This window comes from Anarrhichthys ocellatus, unplaced genomic scaffold (genome assembly GCF_004355925.1).
Source record: "Anarrhichthys ocellatus isolate YVR2014 unplaced genomic scaffold, GSC_Weel_1.0 scaffold86, whole genome shotgun sequence".
In the NCBI taxonomy this organism is placed as follows: domain Eukaryota; kingdom Metazoa; phylum Chordata; class Actinopteri; order Perciformes; family Anarhichadidae; genus Anarrhichthys; species Anarrhichthys ocellatus.
In genome coordinates this window covers 1,652,954-1,680,098 of record NW_022280116.1, presented here as the reverse complement: position 1 = coordinate 1,680,098, position 27,145 = coordinate 1,652,954, and the positions used below count along the sequence as shown (strand labels likewise).

Sequence of the window (27,145 nt, the reverse complement as noted above, 5' to 3'; positions counted from 1 at the left end):
GGCAATTAAGAAAATGAATTACATTTTTCCATATCTGGTATTTTCCATTTATCAAGGGAATCCTGAGCTCTTACTCATTTCTAGTGAAAGTGGAAAACAAATCCTGCTCATGCCTTGGAATGAAACGGCCAACATCTTGTAGCCACGACAGACTGCTACACTTTTTGAAAAGATACAAACATGAACATCAAATATTTATTAGATCTAGTCACATAAAAAGAAACAAAAAAGTAGGAATGTATGTAAAATATGCAGTAGGTCAATATTCCTGACTTTTGGTTTCACTATGGGACACAAACAGCAGCCAACTGGGTGAAAGTCCTGTGTTTGTATGGCACCTACGTCCACCTCCTCCCTACGCGGACTTTGTCGCTCTATATACTACGTCACTTTATGTCTTTTTGGGCCCGTCATATTGAAAACGCCCACAAGAGTTCGTAAGCTAACACTTTTGAACCTTCCCTGCCTTGATCACGTTTCCCAATAAATGATAATCAATGATCACCTAAAATCTATGGTCGCGTTGTCAACAGCCATTTAATTGGCTGATAACCTCAGAAGCGGGAGTCAGAGCTCATATCTGCTCAAGCATTACACATAGTGATGCGCACACCCGAAGCGATACAAAGGGGGTCCTACCGAACCAGATGGAACTAAATATACTTCTTTTATACCCGCACGTGGACTGTTGTGCCTCATTGCCTTCTACATGTTTAGGTTGAACACTTAATGTTATTGGGTTTCATTGGAAAATTGAAATGTAACAAATGAGAGCACATTTTAGATGGTTGGTACTCCATCCTTCCTCTCGCCATACATCTTCTCGCCATACATCTTGGCTTGTTGCATCACCTGCCACTGCAACAAACTCTGAGGGAGTTTATGCTGCATAGTGCCTTTTACGAAGCACGGACACCAATTATGAGCGTGACATAAACGGTGGCATTTAGAAAATAAGCTTTTATATGAAATGCATTAGCAAACAATAGTCCTTGGGGCTGAGAAATGAGATAAAAACTGAAGAATGTGAAAACTAATCGATGGGAACATGGGAGGTTAACGGATCATTAGCTTTGACTGAGTAGCAGTGAGGAGCCACTGCAAAATGACGGAGTCATGCTATTGAGTCAAATCTTGTCTTGCTGCTGGGGAGAGCTGGAGACAAACTTTGCATTAAACAGGCCCTGCGATGATAAGCAACTGTCTCCAAAAAAAAAAAAAAAAGGAAAACCTTAGCTGCAGACTGTACATAATGATATGTGGCGTATAATTGAGGGAAATGTAGTTTGCGGATACAAGTACAATGTATGAGGGTTCTCACAGTAAGAGGATATTTTACTGGAAACAGAGGCCCCGGAAAGGGCTCCAGAACAGTTAAACGGAACAAGCTTCAGGGTGGGGACAGGGACATTCCTCAGTCTAGCAAAAACAGAATATCTTTTCTGCTGAAAAAAAGACAACTTGTGTTCCGTATTTACGGGTCTCACATGCTTCTGTTGACATTTGCACGGGCAGATGAACCAGGACACCGCTATTGTTTACATTTCACCAGAGAAAGGGGAGGGTGGATTCTGCAGATCTACTCTACAGTGTCTGGACTGCCAAATTATGACCTTGGCCTCAGTAGTTTAGAGAACCAGCACTTTTGGATTCAAGTGCACCGTCTTCAAAGCAAGATAGATATTATTTGCACTGAATTAGGAAAACTCGGACTTCCCTTTAATGGGTTTCTTGTATTTTATATAACGTTTTTTTATAAATCTAGCGAGAGAGAGTCATCAGTAGGAATCTTATGTGGGAGGAAGTATGGAGGGGATCTTGACTGCCTCCCCTCAAATCCACCATGAATCATAAAAAACATATGTTTAAGCAAGTGCAGAGGTGTGGTACACCTGAGAATGTTGCTTAAAAAAAAAAGGCTATTGAGAAAAAAGTGAAATAACTCCCACTGGAGCTGTGTTCCAGGACACGAGGTGTGTACGAAAGCTGGCAATCTCGCAGTAAATTAGTTGGCGACAAATAAAAGGACTGGAAACTGATCAGGCTTTCTATATCCGACCCCAATCCCGGTCCTGTGCATTGGCTTATAGACGTCGCTGAAAGTCGCCATTAAGAGCTTTAAGCCTTTAAAGCAAAATGCCGCTCTCACTTTGGCAACCGCTGCAGAAATGTCTGGCAGCGGACAGAGTCTGGCTAGCTTTCCGTTTGTTTGTGACACTCTGAGGTGTAATGCAACGCCTCTCCTGACGCCTGACTGTGATGTCACTCATTCTGATTGGCAGCTGGCAGTGTTCGGCCTGCTTTAATAGCTTCCTGTCTGGTGAATCAACAGCACCCCCTTGGGAGAACTATCGACCCCAAGACACACACACACACACACACGCACACACACACACACACACAGACTTAACACTGAGCTGCAAACTCCCCCAGTCTTCCTTCGATGTTTGCCAGCTGCAGTGGAAGCACCAGGTTAGGTCTAGTCAATTCTTCTCTTGAAGAGTGTGTGCATACTTGCAGACACGGTGAGACACAATGTGCTCACAGTCTCCCAACAGTCCAGACAGAGTCCACACCTGACTGAGCATCCGTTTATGCGACATAATTCAGTTTGTTCCAACATTAACTAAATGAAATGGGCACACGAACCACAATGGAATGGTGATTAAAACCGCAGAATGCGGTTACAGAAGGTACCAGACATTCAGTCTGAACATCAGGAAAAAAAGACACTTCAATCAACTTTAGAATCAAAATGTCAACATGTAACATTTAGGTCTACAAAACACACACTATGCAGTCCAAAATGTGTTTCTCAACTTTTTGCAGAAAGCGTAAGCAAACACTTTACATTCTTGTAATATCAGCCTCTAAACAGCAGAGCAAAAGCCATGTCCGTAGTCTAACCATTCACCTTCGGTGACTCAAACATTTGGAATTTATCTTCGGAGCGACTCTTTCTGGGAATGAGTGTGACCTACTTTGACCCCGTGGAGTCCTCCCTCTCTCTCTCAAGCCCCAAACAACAAATGGGAATGACTCCAAATGCAGAGGTTTGACAAAAGTTAATGTTTGAGTAGGTTTATTAAAAAAGAAAGAGACAGACAAAGTTAACATTCCCATTTATAAATGCCTCTCAGCCAGTCACTAATCTGACCCATATGCGCTAAAAAGGCAGCGAGCTCTTAACATGGACTAGAAGCAGAGCGTGCACCGAGGTCCCAACAGAATGCCTCAGAGAAAGCAAGTCAACAAAGATCCTTTGTTTTCTTCCCCGGCTCTGGAATCTTGCTTGGCTAAGCGTGGCACATTAGACATCGCAACTCCAATCTGTTTATGAATTTAGTCCCAGAATTCCTCAGTTGAATCACCCGTGGTGTCTCGGAGTCTAATCTAAAAGCCAGAACTGTTCTCTCAAAGCTTGGTGCTTGAACTCCTTCAGATCAAATGCAGTGCCCTGACATACTTTATCACACCGCTAGAGAAGAAGAAGAAACAGAAGACATTTCTATGGAGAGAAACATGCAAACAACAGAGCTGAGATAAAAAGCTACTTACTTGTCTTCAAACTGGGGAGGAATAGAGCGGAGGAAGTTCCAGCCGATCTTAATAATTTTCAGCTGTGGACCAGATGGTGGTACACTAAAGACTGCAGAGAACTGATGGGGTTTGCAAACTCAACAAGAAACTTTTGCCTAGACACATGATACTTGACATTCAAATCCCACTTCCTCCGCCCACAGTTCGTCCGAAAGGAATCGTTTTTGAGGGTTGCATGTGCAATGTAAAAAGAAAAAAAAAGAGAGAGACCCCTTTCCACAGGAACTGTTCCACCTAGATGCACTGTGGCACAGCCGAGATGACCTATTAATGCCAACGTGCAAGAGGTTTGCAGTCTGACCCTTTTCGCCGAAGTATGTGACTCATCATCACACTATGTGTCCTGGCAGCAGCCTCAGGTCAACATCTTGGCATCAATCAAAACAGCGGTATGGCTCAAAACATTGTGGAGTAAAAAAGTCACAACACCCCTCCCAACAGAAAGCCTTAAAAGCCCCCCTGTGGGATTATGTCAAAGTAATGATAACCTTTCCTCTTCCACCACACTCCAGAAACATTCAGCGCTCAAAAGTGTTTGTCCCAGCAGCTGAAATGGTGTTAAACCACTTTCAAATCTGACACTTGATGGTCCTTATTTTATCACATAAGAGATGACATGTCTGGAAAACCATCAGAGCGAAGACCAGAGGGCAAAAAAAGCACAATGTTTGAGCCGACAAACACACCTGAACGTTTATTTTCATCTCCACATCTAAAAGCTCCTTTCCTTGTTACCTTTGCCCGACAGCTGGATTCTCGGGATGTCATCAGATCAGGTGAGAATCGCTGGAAAATATATCATACAGAACTCGATCTCGTCAGACTTCGAGTGACACGTTTGGTGGGGCGTTAAGCCGGAACACGGACCAACCGGGGTCCTGTAAGGAGCTACAGGTTTCTCAGTTGTCTCAATGGAAAATATGTTTTTGCTCTTCTCCCAATTAGCTTCGGTAAGAGTTTGATCGACAGATAGTTCAACCAATCACCTGCCACTTACTTTTTGAAAGCCTGCCCTTTTCCACACGGATTCCAATGGCGGCTTCTCAGATGGTTCTGTGTAACAAACCATCTGGCGGGTGAGGTTATTTTCCTTGGGGTCTAATCAGGAAACTGTCGGCCACACAGACTGTGTAGAAGAAGTGGACGTAGTCACCGTGACTTAACCCTCTGGTTTGTGGACTGTGGGTTTGAAGCCTACTTTTTGGCATTTTTGCCTTCCCCATGTTGGTTTTCGACCATCACCATTTTGTTTCTTTTGGAACCCGAAGTGACACGGGAGTATAAGTTAAGGCTGAATAATGCATTTTTAAGGCGACCAAAAAGATTCCAAATAACTTTCAATGAAAAACACACTATGAAAAAGGTTTAAAGTTCCAGGGCAAAAACACACACAACTATGTCGTAGAAAAAAACATAAAAATCATAAAACATGTGTTAACCACATACTTTATCTAAAAAATAACATTGAAAGATTCAAAAGACTTTGAGACAGGGAACCAGAGCTGCAAAAATGCTGACTCATTTCTGGGTTTTAGGACTTATTCCTGCAGCACTCTACACAATCAGACTGCTTTTTGCAAACAGAGGAATCCCCCTCTGCTGGTGATCATTAGAACGAATTCAAGTTCAAGGCACTTTCTCATTGGCTTCACAACCAAACTACTTAAGGAAGGGCAACTGACTTATGGAAGAGTCAAAAAGAATGCATGGGCCTTTTCAGCAAAGACAGACACTACAGAAGAACTAATTTGTGATAACGGAGAAATCTCCATTCGGAAAGGATGAAAAGGAGGTTGCTAAACTATAATATACAGACGGCTTGCATGTCTTCATAAAAATGTTGGCGATGCACAGCTAGAGCAAAGAGGAATTTTAAATATTGGCCTTAAGCTGGTTCCACAACAATGGAGACATTCATCCTGATATAACGATCGTACCCTCGACCCAGATGAATTCATGACTGTATTAGCATTGATGTGAAAACATAAGTGCCGAGTGTGCTTTGCATTTTGCTCATGGACTTCAAAGAGCTGCTGTAGAACTCTGTGAATGTGGCATGTTGCACCTCGGAGGAAGAAGTGGCTTCAGATAATCATTGTTTGGGAAAAGACAACAAAAAAAAGGTTACAAGCACTTGTCAGCCAATTTACAAAGGTTATTCAAATCAGTAGGACATTTCTTGTTCTTTAAATGGTTTCTGGTTCGAGATTTTGCTCGGTCAGGGCCTTGGGTGGTGGTGTGTTTTTGCTGGCCAGCAGACCTTTGGTTTCTGCCTGAGAGAGCATTTAAAACTGGGAGGGTCACAGGATTTGGGCTGTTCTCTTTACTTTATTTGTCTCGGGTTTTTCTTTTCAGTGCCCTGTATCATGTCATGTTTGCGTCTTGTATTAATACAGCTGGTGTGGGATAAAGGAAGTGGGGCCCTTGATGCTACACAGCCATTGGTAAAACTGTGAAGGAATAAGGAAAAAGTGAGGCAAAAAATGCTGCATTATATAGAGGAAGTGAAGACATTTAAGCTAGGATTGATATCCATAACATTTTTTTCACTAATTTGTCTGGGTATATACAGTGCCTAAATGTGTGGTTGCCTATATCAGCAGCAAGGAAGCACGGCAGACACAACTCAAACGCATCTAGGTCAATAGCTGAAAACAATACCAAATGAGTCATCCTTTCAGACTTTGTTTAGTAACTAGGCTACGGATTCATACTTTTTTTTTCTCTCCTTCATATTTCATGTTCAGCAGCAAAATGTACAAGGAGAAAAAAATCCAGTTTGACACTATAAAAAATAATTACACAGAAGATTTAAAGCACTTTCATGCCGCTACCAACTACTTCAGCACTAATGTTTACCGTCCTTGTGGTTTACACATTTGCACGAATCCAGGGTCCAATTATTTGAGTCCTGGCTTGGATGGCGTGGGGGCGGGGGAGTGGGTGGAGAAGCAGGAATGTGCATCTCAATGAGAAGCATCTCAGAGGATTTTACATTGAGATTTGCAGACTCCGCATGATCTGTGTTCCATGAAACTAGTAAGGCAAAGCAGTAACGTTTGGTGCCAGCGATGTGTTTTCTGTTGACATTTACTGCACCAACCCTCTGACGAGTACAGTCAAGAGTGAGTGCAATCACTTCCGTCCGCTGCTACCACTCGCTAGACATTAACTACATTAGCACAAGCAAAAAGTTGAGTTGAATTGACTTGCGTGAGACCTGCCCTTGATTTGAAGCCTTATAAGGTATGTACAAAATCAGTTTACATTTCTGGCTACACTGTAAAATAAAAAATTCAATGTCATGATTTGCCAATAACATGCCATTAGCAGTTCTTCTTTTTCCTTTTTTTTTACTTTGCCATCTAGTTTTGCAACTAGACTTCAAGAGCACTGTCCCGTTCCATTCATCAATGTCAACACAGAAGAAGCAATGCAATAACGGGTAAAATCAGTTGGACGTCCCTCGATGTTGTGGGCTTTTGTTATAGATGGAGGAAGCTGGCTTCTTTATACCCGACATGGCTGCTCGCTCCTGTTTATAAGTAAAACATAATGTCACCTGGGGAGCAATCTATAGACTGAACTCTGAAGCTTTAGTGTACGTGTTCACATCTCAGTGTGTGTTCTCATTGTAAACTATGTATGATGCAGTTAGTTGTTGGAAGGCGAAGTGCATTGACATTAATTTAAAGAAAAGGAACATGTCACACTGAAATCAATTTCCCTTCAAACTGTCCAACAGGAATAACTCAATAGGTCATGAACCGACCTTTTTTTGCTGAATCTACATCAGGAGGCTAATTAAAAGAGACGAGCCTTGCAATATCGCAAGGTACCATGCTATGGCTAATGTTCATCTTGTCACTGCGGAGCTACACACCGCTCAAAAGGTCGTGTTATGTCTGCTGTAATGCTGTACTGGGGGTATGAATATAACTACTTCTTTTTTTTGTTGTTGTTTTAATTAAACTGTTTTTGTAATTCACCTTTTGTCTATGTCCAGCAGGAATCTGGAGAAAACTAATTCCACTCCTCAGTGAAATCAGGCAAAGAAAGAGCCAACAGTACTACATTTCTGAATTCTGATGTAAAACATGTTTCTCAAAGCTCTATTCTGGGCCACGGAGATGTGAAACCTGTTACAGATATCTGCTGAACAGTCATTTCAGGAAGATTAATGTCCACTATAAATAAAACCATTCGTTGGAGTGACTCAAAACTTTAACAGCTAATATTGCAACAGTCAAAAAAATTATAATTGTATTATGAAAAATAATGATTTTTTTGGCATCTTTCATTTCAATGATATCGTTTTCCATACCCGTAAACTCCACTCTCATTGATGTTGTTTCGAGCCACAGCAGCCAGCTGTTTCAAGCAAACAAGCTGCGATCATAGTCGACGAGTCCCTGTGAAATCAATTGGTTTATGGAGTGCAGTTTTGAAGCTTCAATTTTGTCATTTTGGCCGTCGTCATCTTGGTTTTGCAGCAGCCATAAGTGACACAAGAAGGTGGCGTTAATACAACTGGAAGCTGAATGAGACATTTTTAGGCAACAAAATGTTACACTTAACACACTGTAAACGGGACAACGCCATGGTAGCGACTTGTCAATCACCAGCAAGCCAAGTCCCTGATGCATACCCTGCTCTAACATCTATTGTACTCTAATTGGAATAATCTATTAAATGCACATCATGCCGTATTGAAGAAGACGATCGGGACCATGAACTCATTTTTGAACTACAATTTTTTCTGAGGTAATAAATCATACGAGATTCTTAGAGACTTCTATACAATCAGACAGAGTCGCAGTGGTAGAGACAAGATCAGAGCCGAAAAACAACCCAAACAAAAGCTTTAACTGTCAAATGAATTACATTTACATCATTCAGTGTTTTTACTAAGAATCTTGGCATTCAGCAGACATTTTTCTGCCATTTTCAGAAAAACAAAGTCTCAATAGAATCAGACAAAATTAACATAGCGCAATCCCTGTTCTGTTGTTATTATAACAAGCACTAATACTTACAGTTCTTAATGGTAAATCAGGGCTCTCAATGGCTTTGTTGTTCCAAGTATATTGGTCTCAGTATAGTGGGTTCCCTACTCTAACAAGGTCCCATGCTTTTATAAAGCACTGCACGATTCAGGTTTTGTCACCAGCCTCGAATGCCATCGATGACAACATGTTAACTAACTCATTGTTAAAAGTCAGTTATGTAGTATAAAACCCTTAAGGATAATCTGTAATATTATAAAGGCCAGCTGGAACCGAAAGAGAACTGAAATTGATTATCTGTCTATATTACATTAAATTGGACAAGTTATGATTAATAACATCTGAGTTACAAATTCTGACATTTTCTCGAGATGCCTCTTTTAAGCCCATTAGCTCTTTTAAATCGTGTAAATTCAGAGGTGCTTAATCCCTCCAGGTTCTTTCAAAATCAGACCAGGAGTGACTTAGACTTTTAGAAGCAATATTAGATGGATGGACAGCCAAAATCAAGCTCCCAATTTTGTACGTGTACATTTACCAGACATAGACCCTGTTTACACCTGGCACTAACATGCGTATTGAGTGGTCGGCTCACAAGTGGACAGCCCCATTTACAAGTGTAAATGAGCACGAACCACTTGCCCAGATTGCCTGGGGTGCTTTCGACCACTCGTCTTCTTTAGTGTAAATGCTAATGCGTCTTGATGCGTCCCTGACAAGGACGTACCTGGGAAATACATCATCAAAACCGGAGCTCTCGTTTTTTCCCTCCTTTTTCTCATCTCCAGTAACTCAAATTAAATAAGCTGGCGTTGACCACGACGTCTGAAAATGCAGAGAGAGATATTTTACGAGTGTGTTGTTTTGAGTTCGCCCTCTTCTTCTTCTTTAAATTGCCAGCACTGGAAGTGCATTGTAGCCTCCTGCTGGTTAAACACAACAATGCATTTGGTCATTGCAAACAAAAAGAAGAAATTCCCTCCAGTCGCTGCTCGGATATCGCGTTCACGAGAAAGGACGAAAACACGCGGAGGGAAAACATAATGCCTAAAAAATGTTAATATGCTTCTTGAGGATACAAGTTATGAAGGGAGGAAAGTGTTGAGCACAATTGTATTGAAACCCAGTTGGCAGTGGTTCAGCTATTCAATCCACACAGAGAGTTCACACAAGTGAAGGACATTTGCCGTCTTAAGAAACACATTTCACACAAACTGTCAGGCCCCAGCTGGCCATCGGGACCCGGCAAACTGATTGGACCGGAGTGCCAGGCCAGTGTTTAGAATGCTAAATGAAATGTGTCTATCATAGTGAAAACGACATGAGGTAGCGTCAGTCACTCACAACTGTGGACCGCCTGCCCCCCCGGCCCACTTTAAACCCGACGGCACGATCTCTGCAGGCCTGCTGGAAAGTGACGCTAAATGTTGCAAAATGATGTTCACGAACAAAGGACATGATGAGCAGCATGTCATAATATCACCACTACTTTTTCTGATATGACTCTATGTTTTAAAAAATACATGTACACATAACCATGCTCTAAGCAGGAAGTGATTATGCATGGTTATCATAGATAAATAAATAAATATATAAAAAATAAAGACCGAATAAATAAAAACTCCATTAGCCAAGCAAACACCCCCGGTAGCAAGAATTTCTGCATGTATTATTTAACTCTAGAGAATGATCTATCATTTCAGTAGATTCTTTTATTTGTCATACTGTGTTCATCAGAATAAACCCCAAGGGCCTGTGTTGAATTCCAGACAGTGAAATGACCACTAACATGTACCGTCGCTCCGAGGTGCAATCTGAACTCCTGACATATTTCAGTTCTTCTCGATAGTTGGTCGTTAAAAATGAAAATACACACCTACATGTGAAGAGTGAAGTTTTGTCTTGCTCCGAATCACAATTAAAAGGCTAAAAGGGCTACATGGTGTTTCACTGATGAAAAGAAATGTCCCCAAAGAATCCAGAGTATCTGCCACCGAAAACCCAATTAAGATAAGCACCTAAGTCGAGAAGGGGAAAAAAAAATATTGAGGAAAAGAGGAAGCTGAAAAAAGCTTCAAAAAGAGAAATCCCATTACAATCACTGCAATAAAGACCTTTTCAGTGGTGTGGTGTCCCGGCCTAATAAGTGGAGTCTTCACTGTAATGCCGAAGCTTAATCTAACTTGACAATTACACGAAGTTAACAATTTCCTGAAATTTCCAACCAACGAGTTAATACTACTGCAGCTATAATTCTGTGACACGGGTTGTGTTAAAATCACAAAGTGAAGTAGGACTCAGTTTAGCCTCATTATGTTTGTGAAGCATAACATTGAAAAAAATGTAGAAGGGAACTTTGTTCTTGGCAAACAACAGTGCTCGTGCAAAGCTTCTCCAAGTCTTGCCATCACATTGATTTTGACAGATTTGGCACCACTGTGCCTGTGCAGAGACCAGAACCTTCATCCACATCTGTACTACAGCTGCACAGGTTTTTTCCCCCAGGAAATAGTTCATGCACACGATTCCCCCTCACAACAAATGTCTGTTTATGTACGGGTTGTGTAAATGAGTCAGCTTAAGAGGCGTTACCGGGTGCATTTTTGAACATTGCACAGAGCCAACCTAACATTATTCCGCCTCTGGTGTCAGTCTTTATGCTATGCTAAGCTAACCGCATCATGACTCATGACTCATGACTCCATTTAATGACTGCATTTAATGAACAGACATGAGTTTGATATATGGATCCTCTTATCTCACTCGTATTGCATGCGAGCATATTTTCCAAAAATGTTGAATTGTGCTCCTAACAAATATCTCTGGCAGTACGGAGCAGGGAGCACAGGGATAACATCTGAGAGGTTTAATTAAAAAGTCTTATTAGTTTTAGATAAATTAAGATTTTACTCTGGGAACCATTTCCAAAGAAATGTCATTTTCAGCAAAAGCCCGTGTTGTTAACATTCACGTCAGTGTCATTTTATAAAGTAATGCATCACTGACTTGGGTACAAGACTCACCATTAGTGCCTTGACAGTTTTGTTTTTTTCTCTTTATCAAGCTCTGATGGATAAGTCTGGTTCAGAATTACCGGGGAGAGGGGACAGCCGGCCGAGCTCGGCATATCTGGAGGGGCATGGAAGCTCCCCCGAAGTGTCTGGATAAGCATCGCACGGATCTGTAGAGGGCCATCATCTAAAGCCACAATGAAGGGATTCTTACGCTGCATCCAAGACACCAACAAGTATGATTTTAGGGGGGAAAAAAATCGGAAGTATGAAGAACACATGCGGAAAATCTGAGAGTTAAAAAAAAAAAGATGTGGGATCAGAACAGTGCGATCTTCATTTGCATTGACCCCTGTCCCTGTGACAACCGACATCGTGGCACAATGTTTCTGTGAGATCAGAGCCACTCTCTGTTATGAATCCTTTGTATGTTAACGATTAATTCAAAATCAATACAGTGTTTTGGAAAATTGGTACAGCATCACACAACATAATATCGCGACCCTCAAGCTTATTGTTATTTCATTCCACCCCGAATGCCCACTGCCATCTCATGGGGAATGAATTCTCACACGCTGATGGAACACTCGTGAATCTTAAAGAATGATTTCAACGGGTTTCAATCGACCTCATAATTTACTTATAATCTACACTGCTGTTTCTGCATGACGAGGCATTCCTCAGCTTTAACATACAATCACGGCCATAGTCCTTTATACAAGACCACGTTTTTTTAAAAAGTCTTTCCCGGTCACGTTTACTCTCGTTTAGAAAACGTAAGTGCATAAAGGAGCTGACGGGGCACTCAACACAAGAGTGCAGAGAAGCTCAGCTGGGATCTACATGATAAAAAGACCCCCTGCTACCATACAAACTGTCCTCTTTTAAATGGTAAGCAAGAGAAACACCACTCATGTGAAGTCTCGCCAAAAAACAACAACAATTCACATCACATTTTCTTCGACACACTGCCATTCTCAATGCAGGAAAACATCAAAGCTCCCACTTTGCAGCATGCAGCCCCCCCTTCTTTCTCTGCCTCTTTATCACTCTCTGTCCTCAGAGTGCCCTGTGAAATAATGCCTCACATTGAAGAAGACACACACAGTACTGTGTAGTTTGGACCTATTCACCTGGTAAAAGTGTGCCACGATGAACTGCAACGAGTGAGTGAAGTCTGGCTGTAAATGGGTGTGTGATATGTAATGTTTTCCTTGTCGTCACTTATTTACTCATCTAATGATTGATCTTCAGTGAAGACGATGCCAGAATCAGATACCTGCATAAAGTGCAATGGTGCCACCAGATTTAATACAACAACATTCCCATTAAGTGCCTTTTTACAAGCATGTCAATATGAAAGACATGAGCGGTAAACACTGAAAGCGCAATATATTAAAAACAGCTAAGTTCGGTTTGTCATAGTAACACATAGCACTTTCTGGCATACAGGTGCCACAGCCTTCAGAAATAGTGACTGACGGAACAAGCACTGGAAAGATATGTCATTGTGCACAGTGCTCAAAGAAATGGCGTTATCAAAGTCCCCAACGCAGTCTGATACAACACGTGAGCCGACAAGGAAACTACTCTGCGTGTGGAGAGGGGGAGCAGACGCCTGAATGCCTCATCGGCAGGGAAAAGCAATGCTAATGGTGGCGTTTAAGCTCGAGAGAGGCTAATCTCTCTGCAAGTGAATGCATAATGCCAAGTGTGTTGTTGTTTTTATTGGGGGGGGTTATCCTTAAGGGGACAGTTCACCCCAAAATCAAAAATACATATTTATGCTGTGTTGTTAATCAATATCAATTGTTGGCAAAGAAACAAAAAACTAAAAGGAACAGCGATCTTTCACCCAGAAAGACGTTTGTGTTTCCCGTGTTAAATGAGAAGTAAACGTTGATTTATTCGTCATGTAACCTGTTGCCTAAATCGAAGGGTTTCACAATATTTTCCTGAACCTAACCAGGTAGTTTTGACGCCTAAACCTAAACTAAGTTGTTTCCTGTGGAGACGGAAGTTTATTTTGAAAAACATCGTATGCATTTAATGAGCGGAAATTCACACTTGTTGCTGGCATTCGTAGGAAAACGGCAAAAAAAAAAGAGTAAAAGAGTAACTTATATGATATTGTACAAAACCGTTGTATGCGCTGGAGGATAAAAATGTATTTTAGATTTTGGGGTGTACTGTCCCTTTAAAAGTTGAAAATGTAAGCCGACTACTTCTTTACAGTTCCATCAAATATCACACACACATACATATATATATATATATATATATATATATATATATATATATTAATGCTGGGCAACGATTCAAATATTTAATCGCGATTAATCGCATGGATTTTTTGCGATTAATCGCATTGGTATGGCAAAGTTCAATAATGAATTCAAAAGTAGTGTATTGCGCACTTTTATTTTAAAAGTACTGCTATATGAACAAAAGGGCAATAACATTTGGTTCACGAGATGCAGGTAGCATGTTTTATACTTAATGTGAATATAATTCATACTTTGTTGGCATCTTATTCCGAAAACCGGATGTTCGTCTGAAGAAACCGGATGTTGTCTCACGTTAATCTTTCAGCTAACTTTCAAAGTCCTTCGCTCGCTCCCGATCTGTGCCGTTTAAATGCGTTTACCGTGAATTCCAGCATATAGGTGCACTAAAATTACTGACTATAGGATGTTTGCTGGCTTTTATCCCACTGTTCTTGTCATCCTCTTGTTGTTATGTATATGTATGTCTCTTGTCTTTCAATAAAATAATAAACAATAAAAAATAAAAAATAAAAAAATAAATAAAAAAATTATAATAAATTTAAAAAATGCGTTAAAATAATTGTCGGCGTTAATTAATGAATGCGTTAACGCGAAATTAACACGTTAACTTGCCCAGCACTAATATATATATGAACTGTATGAATGTGAATGCTGCTCTTTTAAGTAGAGAAAAACCTGTGCTAAGAAGATAAGCAGGATGGCATCAAAATGTCACCTCGTTCCTGTTCTGTGTTATATTACAAAGCAAAGGGACCCTGACAACAAAACGCACAGCTGAATGTGGTGTCAGAGCTGGATGTGCCTTTTGTTCCCATAATCACACAGGAACTCACAGAACAATCAGCAGGTGCATGTGCACTGGGAGGATCTGGGCTGAGGGGGACTTGGAAACTGTATAATGACAATGATATATAATGACAACTTCACAGACAGCTGTGGAGTGTGTAACAGCACATATGGGGCCTTACTGTTACTGCAGACTGCTGATGGTCGTGTGTCTTTGTTGTGCTTTACTCATCTACAGGCTGATGGGAGCTCATCACTGCTGCATCTTCTGTGGGCAGGACAAAAGAATCAAGCTTTTAGATATGAAATGAAACAGCAGTACAAGCCGACTCAGTGTACAGATTACATTAAGGATTTTAAAATAGTTGATATTTTTAGAAAAACACAAAGTACACGAACACTGAGGAAACATAGTTTCAGGTTTGCATGAAAGTTTTAGCGGGATGAATAAATAAATAAAATGAGAATATATTCGACCGCAGTTATTACGTTGGTGTGTGCTTGATGACGGAGGCGCTGACTCAGCTCTTTCCACTGGTAGCACATAAAAAAAAAATGTGTTTTATTCAAGCACCATGAACTGTGCCTTCTGTCCAATACTATAAAGCATTTTTACCCATATAAGCTATTGAATTAGGAGCACGTTGTCAGCTACGGAGATTTGTGAGCTGTCAAATGTTTATTAATAGTTTAAAGAAAGCAAACAAACACATTGATCAATCACTCTAAAAAAAAAAAAAAATCAATGAAATGCTTCTCTGGCAAATCTGAAATCAAAAACCATAAGACAGCCAGATTCACTAGAATGCTAGATCTCCTTTTTTCTTTATTAGAGCTGCAAGTTGTTCCCTACGGGACTCTTGGTAAAACATTTTAGAATTGAGGGAAAGTTAATTTAGTCCTTAAAAGGACTCCTTTCCACATTAAAGTGGTTGATAAATGAGGGCCAAAGTTATGCCCTGCCTTGTAGTATTGAGAAGATATCATGAAAGTGCCTAAAGGAATGACATTCAGAGCAGTAAAGGGCAGAGTGTGCATAAATGTGGAAGGTTCTGCATTAATAAGAGATGAATGAGTACTGTAAGCATGATTGTGTTGATGTACACTGCTGCAGATCATCCACGCACACGCTCATTTAGAGTTTTCTATATTGAGCATGTGGCCTTGGAGACAAACAAGTAATAACACACACAAAGACATTTTTTTTCCTACGCCCTACAGGTTCCCAGTGCTGATAAAATGGCACCGAAGTGAAGAAGTGATGAAACACATCAGCAAAAATCTGACATGCATATCCACAGAAAGGAAAAAGAAAAAGCATAGTCAGCAGTGACGGCTGCAGTTATCCAGCACAGAAAGAATATGGAATTCAACAATTATGAAATCCCAGCCCAGTCGCCAGGGGAAAATGTTGCCATTGTACATTTCTGCAAACCACAAATACGTTATTGCATTCGGGCGTAGTAAGTAATATTACAACAAGAGATGCGCAGAGCAATTGTAAGTGACGTGCTATAATAACGAGTATGAAGAGCGCGAAAGTCCACAAAGGGCGGGTTGGAATTGTGGTGGATGGCTCAAACAAAAACAGGATTTTCATCTCAGACCACTGGAGGTGTCCCGGGTGAAAACATAGATGGTGAGTTTGTCACCTAAGGCTGTAATGCCAATTACGTAATGTTCCATAACAAAGTACGTTAGTTATACTGTTGCGCTACGTTGTTGCGTTACGTTGTTGGGTTACGTTGTTGCATTACGTTGTTGCATTACGTTGTTGCGTTACGTTGTTGCGTTACGTTGCTGCGTTACGTTACTGCGTTACGTTGCTGCATTACGTTGTTGCGTTACGTTGCTGCATTACATTGTTGTGTTACGTTGCTGCATTACATTGTTGCGTTACGTTGCTGTGTTACGTTGCTGCGTTCCGTTGCTGCAATACGTTGTTGCGTTACGTTGCTGCATTACATTGTTGTGTTACGTTGCTGTGTTACGTTGCTGCGTTACGTTGTTGCGTTAATTATCTTTCCACTGACCATGATCTTTTTTCTGAAGAAGTTATGTCGTATAAAACTAACTGGCGTGATACAAGGCTTATATGAAATGTATTCATGAATAAGGATGGGACGAGATAGGATTATATAGCGGATTGCAATAAAAAAAATTCTCAATAAATTGATCATCATGAATTTCCATTGTTGGGATAATGGTAAATATCGTCACGAGTGACTTATAAAAAGCTGTCTAGCTCTCTTTCACGGCAGAGAAGTGAAAATAGAGTTTGACTTAAAAGGTGCTGATTCAGCATTGCTGGTTGGTGTTTGTAAAAGCATCATTCAGAGTTGCGCCGTCCTCCCCGGCTCAACGAGCGACGGAGCGAGCTGTGGGCCAGCAAGCTACAGAGTGAATAAGGAGAGCAAGTGGCGTTAGTGAAAACAAAGCAGTGAATCAGATCAAATTAATTAACACGACCCAGACCTCTACACAACCCTGGTACGAAGGTGCTGCTTCATCCTGTCTGCTCGACTCCGCCGTGTCCTGGCCTCTCTGCTCTGCCTGTATAGTGTATGTGTGTGTGTGTATGTGTCTCTCATACCCGCTCTGGGTCAAACACACACACTGACCTGCAGCTCTTTATACATCCATGAAACAGACAGATAGCAGAGGAGAAGGAGACAGCAAAGGACCTGGTCATACGTTTTGATTAAGTCCCGACCTCGCCTGCTATTGGCTGGGGGGCTTCACACCCACTGACCAAAAACTGACGCCTAGAAACCAACACAGCAACATGAGAAGGTAAGGGAAAGAGTCTCTGCAGGTACAGACTCTGACACGCACTTGTAGTGGGTCATGAGTGATGATTAGGAGGAATTACTTTTGCATGAGTCTAGGAATTGTTTTTAGGTAAAATGCTGCATTGCATAAAACACAGGAGTCATCATATAAGAAAGAACAGAATCACACTATTTGTTGTTTGTCCTTTATGAAAGCATGACTTGCAATTTCTTTATTTAAGATTATTTGTTTGTTTTCCACATAAAACGGATGTTCTCTAAAAAAAAAGATGCGTGTCCCATGAAATAAAAATATGTATTTCTTAACAAAAATGTAAGGTAGGGTGATTGCTGATTGAGTTTTTAAGCATATGTTAATCAGGATATTATTGTTTTACTTTGGCTAGGATAACATTTTCATATCATCCCATGTTTATTTACACATTCAACGTATGCCAACATTTCTTTTTTCTGGCGACTGGGTTTTAAAAATGCTAAGTGTGTTGAGCTAATCTGTGTAATTTAAACTTAATAGACGGAGCCTGCTTTTTTTTTATTTCTTGAGAATAAATATCCTGCATAACTCAAATCCTTTCCTTCCCTATAATATAATTCCAACCTCAACAAAAACAAAGCCGGCATGATGAAACGTCTCCAGTCTGTCTCGAGCTGAGGAATAACCTAGAATGCATTTCTCTCTGGGTTGAATGTGGTCACGTGGCATCTCACAGAGTCTTATGATGAATAATGTGGAATAATAGATAAAGAAACATATTCACCTGCCCTCAAGCAATGAGTTTAGGAAACGTGGTTTTACATTATAGATCCCGCAGAACCACAAGACTCACCGGCGCCGTCTTCTTCAATTGCATTCTGAGATATTTAATAACAATGTTCCTTCGACCTTCATCGGGTTACATAATGGATCTCAGCAAGAAAACAGGTGTTAAGGATGCTGTGCACACCGCAAAACTCAATGTCATTATGTGGTTAAGTGGTTAACGATTCAATTAAGCCAATCGGTAGTAGTGTAAACGCCATGGAAGGAAAAACCTGGTCCGCGGCTAGTGGGCAGGCAATCAAGCCTCCAATGAAAGGCTTCAGTTTACGCTGCACTGCTCGGCCCTGTAATAACGGCACATTGGGGGAACATGTGAAAGAAAAAAGGCACGAGGATCACAGCACCATTCAACTGAAATGAATTCACCCTGTTCCCCCTCATTAGTGGAAGCCCATCACCCAAAAATCATAATTAAGATACACAGGCAATGAGAAGCTTAGAAGTCCCGGGGCCGGGGGGCGGGTTACTTGTCATGAAGGAGGGAGGTCTATTGGATTAATCTCCTTCGGCGAGTTTTGACAGCTCGGCAGAAATTCGACACCAAAACAAACTCAAAGAAGCGGGGCCTTGATATAGCATTCCAAAGTCAAATCCAAGTGTGTTCGCACGGTCCCGTATGAAATGAGACCCGAAAGGCTCAAAACATGAACCCAGCTGAAGGTCTCAAAACGATTTCAGGGGCTGCAGCAGACTAAAAGAGGGCACATTTCAATTACCAAAAAAGATAGTTGTCGCAGAAAATTGGATTCAAATCCAACAAGAGGATTACAGCAGGTCTAATACTAATTTAGAAAATCCAACACAAGACATCTAATAAAGTGAATCCGAGAACTATGTCCAGGAGAGGGAGTGATTACGTAAGTCCAATCAAACTCTGGAATCAAGTTCTCCCCATTGCTCCAGGTTCAGGTGGGGGTGCTTATTAGCGAGGAATGTGTTTTAGTGGACGAGGTCCTGGTGGTGCAGCACCTTCCACACTAATAATCCTCATTAAAAAATAAAAACGTTCCCCCAAAGATCTTCAACCTCTTTTTCTTCCCTCTGGGCTGTAAAAAAGTTACCTGATAAGAAAAAGCAGGGTGTCGTGTGGGCAGCAGCAGCACAGATCCAGTATGGCACACAGCTGCATGCTGGAAGTGGTAGATAAGAGGCAGGCAGAGGCACAGATAGCGCCGGACTGGCTCCGACACGTTTTTTTTACTTCCTGAGGGCCGGGACTCCTCCTGCAACCAGGGGGCTCCATGTCCAGGCTCCGTGCGCAGAGGGTACGAGCTGGCGAGTGCATCTTAAAAAGCATCCTGACCTACACAGATAAACTACAGACTCTGAGACATCTGAGAAACAAAAAGGTTGCTCAAAATAATTGCAGCGATGAATAGAAGAAGCGGAGACTTCTTGACTCCTGGGCTGCTTCTAAATAGCGCATCCTTCACGGCGCATTAGCGCTCTCACGGCATGGAAATGACGATGGGAAAAGATTATGTATGTGTGCTTTAAATACACCACTGAGAACTGTTAGCGTATGTATCATGAGCGGCTCTTGAGCAATCTTGTACTGCTGATTGAAACCTAATATTACTTTGTCATACGAGTTATTTGTTTTGTTTGTCATCACAACATTGTATTCACTGGCTTTATGACTGGTATTTGGGGATGTTGTGAATCTACTGCAGGGGTCCTCAACCTTCTGTGATTCAAAAAAGAAATAAAGAATCCAAGGACCTTCCCAACTAAATGAGAAAGAAGCATAGCAACAAATAAAAAAAAGAATAAAGCGTGTTATGCCTCCCGTCAGCTGTAAAGAATCCCATCCAATCACTGCCATTATGAATCCAAATGTGATGTATTCAGGGTCATCTAAAATTCCATAACAACAGAGCAAAGAGGAAAATCATGTACAGTAATCATCTGCATATAATATACACTGCATCATAAACATGCTCCGTATCAGGGATGAAACACACTATATATGTTCATAGGCACTTTTTACCATCAGTGAATGATTTAAAATATTTATTATCATATTTCTTCTTGATTTTTTTGGTATTCGTCCGTATCCCCCAGATCCCAGCAATAAAATTGTTGAGTAAAGTGTTTCCAGAAAAGATTGGCGAAAAAACTTCCAAAATGAGATCCGGGAGGAGGAAAATAAAACTCTATTTCCCTCCCCGTGGTTTGAAGCTGCGAGCTGGCGTTCTTCCGTGCACACAGGGAGGAGAAAAGTGAGTCGGACATGAAATGAATAAAAGAAGGTCTATTGAAAAAAACAACAACAGAGAAATATGAGAAGTGCAAACTGTGTTTGTGCTCATGTCATATACTGCAGCTCAGAAGATTTGAAACTTTGCCAGCAACACACACACACACACACACACACTGCAGAACTCTGATGTAGCAGAATCTCCATTGGTGTGCTTTAGAAGAAAAAGGGAGCTTACAGCAGTTTTGCTGTACAACCTGACCCACTTCAAACACTCACTGATATTCCGTGTCAACTTCAGTCAAGCCGACGTTGGACTGTGGCGCCGTGCGAGTGATGCAAAATCTATCCCGTCTCTGCACGCAGCAAGGCCGCTGGCTGACAAGGGAATGCAACGCGGGGATTTGTATTATTGAGAAAAAAACACACTACCAGCACACCTCCTTGATTTAGGAAACAAGTAGAGAAGCACTTCACTTCATCTCCGGCTCTGTTGAGCCTGGTTTACTGAGCATTTCGCTTCAGAGTGTGCGAGTGCGTTCCAGTACTATGTCATGTCGTTGGAAGGGTTTCGACAAACAACAAATACCCCCCGCCCTCGTTGAGCATGACACTCGAGAGCTGAAGGAGAGCTTGTCTCCCTTTGTCTTGGTGTTGACACTTCCTCAAGCAGCTAACCTGAGCAAGTCAAACCAACAGGCTGCTGAAGAAACACACCGTTTGTAAATGTTTCAACTTTTCAAACTCGACAACATAAAGACCCTAAGTGGGCCCCCTTTGTGTTTCCTGTTGCAATGTTTTTTTAATGCAGTAGCCGACAGGAAGTAAAACGTGGCCCGAGGCTGTCACTCCGGCAACAGAATGGCAATGAAAAAGGGACTATTGCAAGTGAATGCCGACACTTGTAAAAGAGAGGTTTCTGTGTGTCGGTGACCCTGGTTGTATAAGATGCATTCTGTCTTCAGTCAACACAAGAAGCCCTGATTGCTCCTGTAGCTACCACTACCGCTTACATCCACTGATTGATTTGGGATATTCAATCCGATTATGAGGCAAACAGAATCCATCCAACCGCCCAGGATGTAATTGTCCCTGTAGGTGCTAACCGCTAAAGGCTGAGTTTATCCTTTGAGCTCCAGCAGGATTTTGAGTGTCTAGCTGAGGCAGTTGAGCCCACCTTTTCGACGGAGGAAAACGTGAACGTGCAATTTATCTAAAGCAGATTGGATTACTGTGACGTCCTCTCTCCGCTGCTTTGTCTCAAAAGACTGGGTGATGAGTTAACGCAGAACTTTACAGGTGTCTAAGAAAGTTTTTCGACCCGATGGACTGAAAGTGGTACACTTAGGCTGCTGCTAGAATTTGCCTGTGTTTTAGTCAAAATCTCTCCATTTCACCACGCCTCCTGGGGCCCGGTTGCCGAACCGGCACCACAAGGGGCTCTGCTCGAATCAATCCCTGCTTCCTGACTGTGCAGCTAGCGTCCTGAAAACACTCTCGACTCGGAGCATTCCTTTGCAGCGCCCTTCCGCAACAAGCTCCCCAGGCCTAAGAATTGTGATTTTTTTTTATACTAGTGTCAATAAAGGATTGTTGAATTTCTAATTGAATGTAAAAATGTATCAGAAAAACATTATATGGCCCAGAGAAAACCAAGAGAGTCAATCTCCTTAAATAGCTGCATTGCAATATTGCACAATATAAAAAAGGTAGAAAGATGTGATCGGGCCCCCAAACATGGCAAAGAGGAAACTCAGAGTTGAAGCCGAAGTGAAGAGTCGGACACGTCCTCTGATGGCAGCTTCCTTTGAGGAGGCACTCAAGGAAAAATGTAAACATTGCTTAAAATCTGGAGGTGACTGAATGCCTGACATTCATTATTTTCTCTTCTAGGAAACCAAAAATGAGTCCTTTCGACTAAATTCAGAGACAAATACACTTCAGTGAGTGGAATCAGCATAGTGTGACGGAGGGCAAGCAGCATTTCTAACATCTTCCACTCGACTCCTCTTCACCACAGTCACATTTTTGTCTTTTTTTTTTGAGGGGAGAGGGGATCTTCGGAGGGAGATAGCAGGTCAACAATATAGACAATACAACAATACAGTATGCCAGATATAAACGGTATACATCACCTGAAAGCTGGGAACCTAAAGATTAATCTGAGAAGCAGCACAGCACTGTGTGTGAAGTGTTTCTAGTCATGAATCTGTAGTAAATATTGTGTTTTGTATAGGCAGTATATAAGGGCTTAGAACATTATGATGCAAGTATATGATAGCCATACCCAAGCTCTTTTATGTATCATAGGTATTTTCAGCAAGTCCTTGGATGATACCATTTACACCGATTTGGTGTGAGATTAATGATTTTATAGCAATTGAAAATTGATCAAAAATGGCCAAGAATTCCTTCAAAATACCACATTAAGACACCAAGACTTTAGGGAACACCACTGAAAAAAACAAAGGTGGGATTTGGTATCAAACACTTTTGACAGTTGAAGGTTTTGCCTGTAAGAATTGCATTTTCCAGCGATTGAATGGCAAGCACTTCTCTCCTGGAACTGCTCATTCCCATATCTTGAGATTAATACGCAAATATATGCCCATTCCAGTCTTTGTCTCGCTAATATTAAGCAGAACTTTGGTGTTATTTTGACACTGTACATGTCTTGCAATGACGCTGGTTGTTCCTAAGGTTCTACTCAGCAGTGCCCTTTCCTCCAAACCTTCCACGTCTATTCTTAGAAAAGCGACCTTTCCCAAATGTGTTGATCTTTGGAAGCATCTCGGCAGCTGTGATGTGTTGACAGCAGACTTCAGTTTTGATTTTCAAATTTGACGGGAACACGTTAGACAATATGTCCAAGCCAGTGATGGGGAGTCATCCGCTTTCATTAACTTTAATACTGACTCCGGGCCAAGTGTGCCACTAAAGATGGATGACAATGGGAGACTATGCTGAGCAACTCCAATACTGTAGCACACTGAGGAAACTCACAAGTGGGACAAACGAAGACGGTAAATTGGATTACAGTCTTCTCATTTTCTTGAGAAGACAGTTTCCTGAAAACGTATTATCATGGTGACTCTGCATGGCAGTGAGGGTGGGGGGCGATATGACCTGAAAGCCATATCAATGTTCCATTTAGAAACAATTTCTTTGTATAGTCCATCTGTGGACAAAATTCTCTCTCCTATCTTTCTATCGAATATGAAACAGACATAATATACTGTATGTCAGAGTCACATTTACTTCACCCATTCAGTAGTCAAAACCCTCCAGGGAACAGGCACTATTTCACATTCCCTGTAAATAAAAAATATATAATGTGTATTAAATCACATTTAAATTCATGGCTTCCCTTATGGCATTCCCTCTGGAGGTTGTTTTAGGCTATGGACATATTCTATAATGACTGCAATTTGTGGGATGGAATTAATTGCTCGTATTTTTTTGACATTTTGCTGATTCTCTTGTGTATCATGTTTCCTGAAGTCAAAGCGTGCCCGCAAGACTGACGCGGCAACCTTTTCCTGAACTTACTGACGCTGTTGAGACACACGGCTTGGGTATATTCCTACCCGGCCCCACATTAAAGACTCCTGGACTGAACTTCCCCTGGAGTGGATTCCAGTCACGCAAAAGAAAGGCGGAACCTCGTGCCAACTTGAAACTTCAATGCATGTGTGGGCCAGTGGCCAAAACAATCTGCCAAGGGGGCGATCCTTCTTTGTCAGTGTACGGAGGAGCTGTGACAGGGGAAAAAAGGCCTCGAGGGTAACTTGAGCAAAACCAAACACATCTTCGGACTCCTTCCAGCTCATCTTGATCAGGAATCCCTCAGTTCTTACACGGAGCTCAAAACTCACCACGGGGCAGATCAAGAGCGTTTACGCCGAGTCATAAATATTGCTCCAATGCTGAACGAGTCATCAGGCTCTCGCTTGGAAACAAATTGTCATCTCCTGCATATACAATATATTGCATATCTTTGGATGCGAGCCTTTTTTGCACACTGCAGGTGGGCCGGCTACATAATTCACTATGATATACAGTATTTATCACGCAGGTTATCCAGATAACCTTGCCACAGTCTGTAAAGAACAGCTGTCCTACTAAGAGTGCACAGTAGCTGTGATCGCAAAGCTGAGAAATAAATAATGAAGAAAAGAAAGATTTTGTGCCCTTGCACATAGCTAACCTCCCTGCTGGGCTGTTTGGGTGAGCAGCTACGATAAGTGTGTTTGTAAATCAAAGTTATTGCGGAACACCTGACAACAAAAGCAGCAACATAACATATATAAATATATATTAAAGTCTGCATGACTTGTAATCCCATTTTTGGTGGGTATGTAAGATAATAAAGATGAATAAATGGACAGAGAATCATTTACTCTGAGCTTGTTCAAATTGTGACTTTAAAGCTACCGTTGGTTATTATAATAACAATGACTTTTGGTCATATTTTCCTCAAACTGTCAATATATCCTGACAGTAGTACATGAGATAGATCTGTGAAACGTTCCTCTGCTCCTGATGGCTGTTGACCACCAAACAGAGCCGAGGAGTCTCGAACACAGTCATTTTTTTCTTTACTACTAAACAAGTTACCATCTGTAACTTAAAAAGTGCCAGGGTCAAAAGTCAAACTTGGCTTTGATTCATATCCATTACTCGCCACTCAGAGACCGAGGTGAATGGGCCATCAGGAGCAGAAAAGGACAAATGACGGTGACACTTTTCCACGAGGATGGTGCCTATTGAATCAAGGGAAAGCTCCAGTGAAGAATACGTTTCAGGTCAATACGCTTCACTGTCTTGTACGTAAACCTGGTTACCGTCAGACTCAATGAGCCACGGATTTGCCAGCTCACGGCCCCCGAAGAAAGGCGAGATCCGGCAACTGTTCACGGGCCGGAGCCTCCTCATTCCTACACTAAATGATGGCATAACCGACTAACCGACGGGGAATTGTCCCCATGGTTCGGACATAATAACGGTGCACTTCACAGCCCTCAATATCCCACAATATCCATTGTGGGCGGGTCAATTGTTCAGGGGAGTATTCAGGGCAGGGCTCGCTTTCGAACGAATTCTGTTGTCCTCACTTTCACCAAACAAAAAGAAAATGAGAAAAATCATATTTTTCAACATTTCTTTCGACTTATGTAGGAAATAATATCCATTTAGTCATTGATGGTCTATGTTGGGAAAGCCTCTTGGCTATTATTTGAAGTCAACACAGCTATCAGAATAATCAAACAAAGTTATTTTTCCAGCAGAAATGTTTATATAAAAAGGACGACAACACAATTTGTACAATTTTTTGTGAGATTCTTTACTTTGCTGTCATTTCCTAATTGTTGGTATTTTACCATTTGCATGTTAGAGAAAGCAAAAAAAAAAAGACGGTTAAAAGCCTGGGAACTCCCCACCACTCAGGACCATTATTTCTTCTCCAGGATTGTGAACAAAAATCCATCGGATTTAAGAGTTTTAGGACGTAACATGCTTTCATGCATTTTGTCCACCAAGTTTCTTGACATCAGCCATCATTCTGAGAGGGTTGATGTCCTTCGCTCAGTGACATGTGGCTGATTTTCATTTATAGTAAATTGCTCGAAACCTTTTTTTTGACAAAGGAATTCAGCAGCTCTTTACTGGAAATGGACCACAGAGAGGCACTCATCAAACCACAACGCGTTGTTTAGGAGTGTGTACGGAGCTCGCTCCTAGCTTTGTCAAATCAAAAATGGCAGAAATGTGTTTACAACAGTGCATGCCACACCACAATGTATGTACTTTAACCAAATAATCCAAAGATAATGTTACAAAAGGGCTTTATGAACTGGTGGGTGGGGTGGATTGAATTCTAATAGTTTTGTGCCGCATACGTTTTAATCAGCTGCCCAGAAATATTTCAAACGATTACAGTGAGCAACAATCCACAGCAATAAACACAACAAAGCCATCTGTGCAAACAAACAGGACACGAGGCCCGCCCAGATCAAAGTGGTTATTTGGAGGTAGCTTCACAGAGAGACCTCTCCCAGCCTGAACTTCATCTTTTTAGCAAAGAAGAAATAAATGGTTTTAGGCCCACAAAAAAAAGAATTTAATATTGGATATTTCAGAACGTCTCAGACTGTAAAGTGTTTCATTTCCTGCACTTTATAAACCCAATATGAATAGCAGAGTAGATTAGAGGCCGGGGAAAGCTCACTTTGTATTTCACATCAGAGGGAGAAATCAGTTTTTTTGTATTTGTAGTTTGTGGTAATGATTTAGTAGAAATACACAGATATTTCTCGTTTATTTTTCACATTTTTTTAATGTGTGCATACTTCTTTATGCGATGCACAATGAATGCAGCCCGAGCTCAACAACAAGGAGGTGCAGGTACATCGCTAACGGTGACAACGGGGGGGGGGGGCACACAGGCAAAGTGATTAGCATCCATCACTGTCTGTTCCTTTGTGACAGCGAGAGGGCCGTGACAAGATGAAGGAGGCACAATCAGGGGCTACAGCAAAGGCATGGCGGGAAGAAAGAAGCCTGGGGAGGGGAGAAGATGAGCTTTGCCCCGCTGGAACAAATGACAAAGTTGGGACATCGGATTTTGAAAGGTCAAGATAA

The 27,145-nt window shown here is 41.5% G+C and overlaps 1 protein-coding gene across 8 annotated transcripts in view; it reads right to left on the bottom strand.

The window, feature by feature from the left end:
- gulp1a (GULP PTB domain containing engulfment adaptor 1a) overlaps nt 1-27,145 on the bottom strand; it is a 69,185-nt gene that overhangs the window by 28,954 nt on the left and 13,086 nt on the right. For 6 of the 8 annotated variants that reach the window (XM_031875061.1, XM_031875060.1, XM_031875057.1 and 3 more), the window contains exon 2: nt 14,874-14,959. The exons of 1 other annotated variant lie outside the window; for it this stretch is intronic. The gene's annotated coding sequence lies outside the window, so the exon portion shown is untranslated. Of the gene's footprint in view, nt 1-3,558; nt 13,850-14,873; nt 14,960-27,145 lie in introns of those variants that run through there. One more of the 8 variants, XM_031875059.1, reaches the window with a different exon arrangement.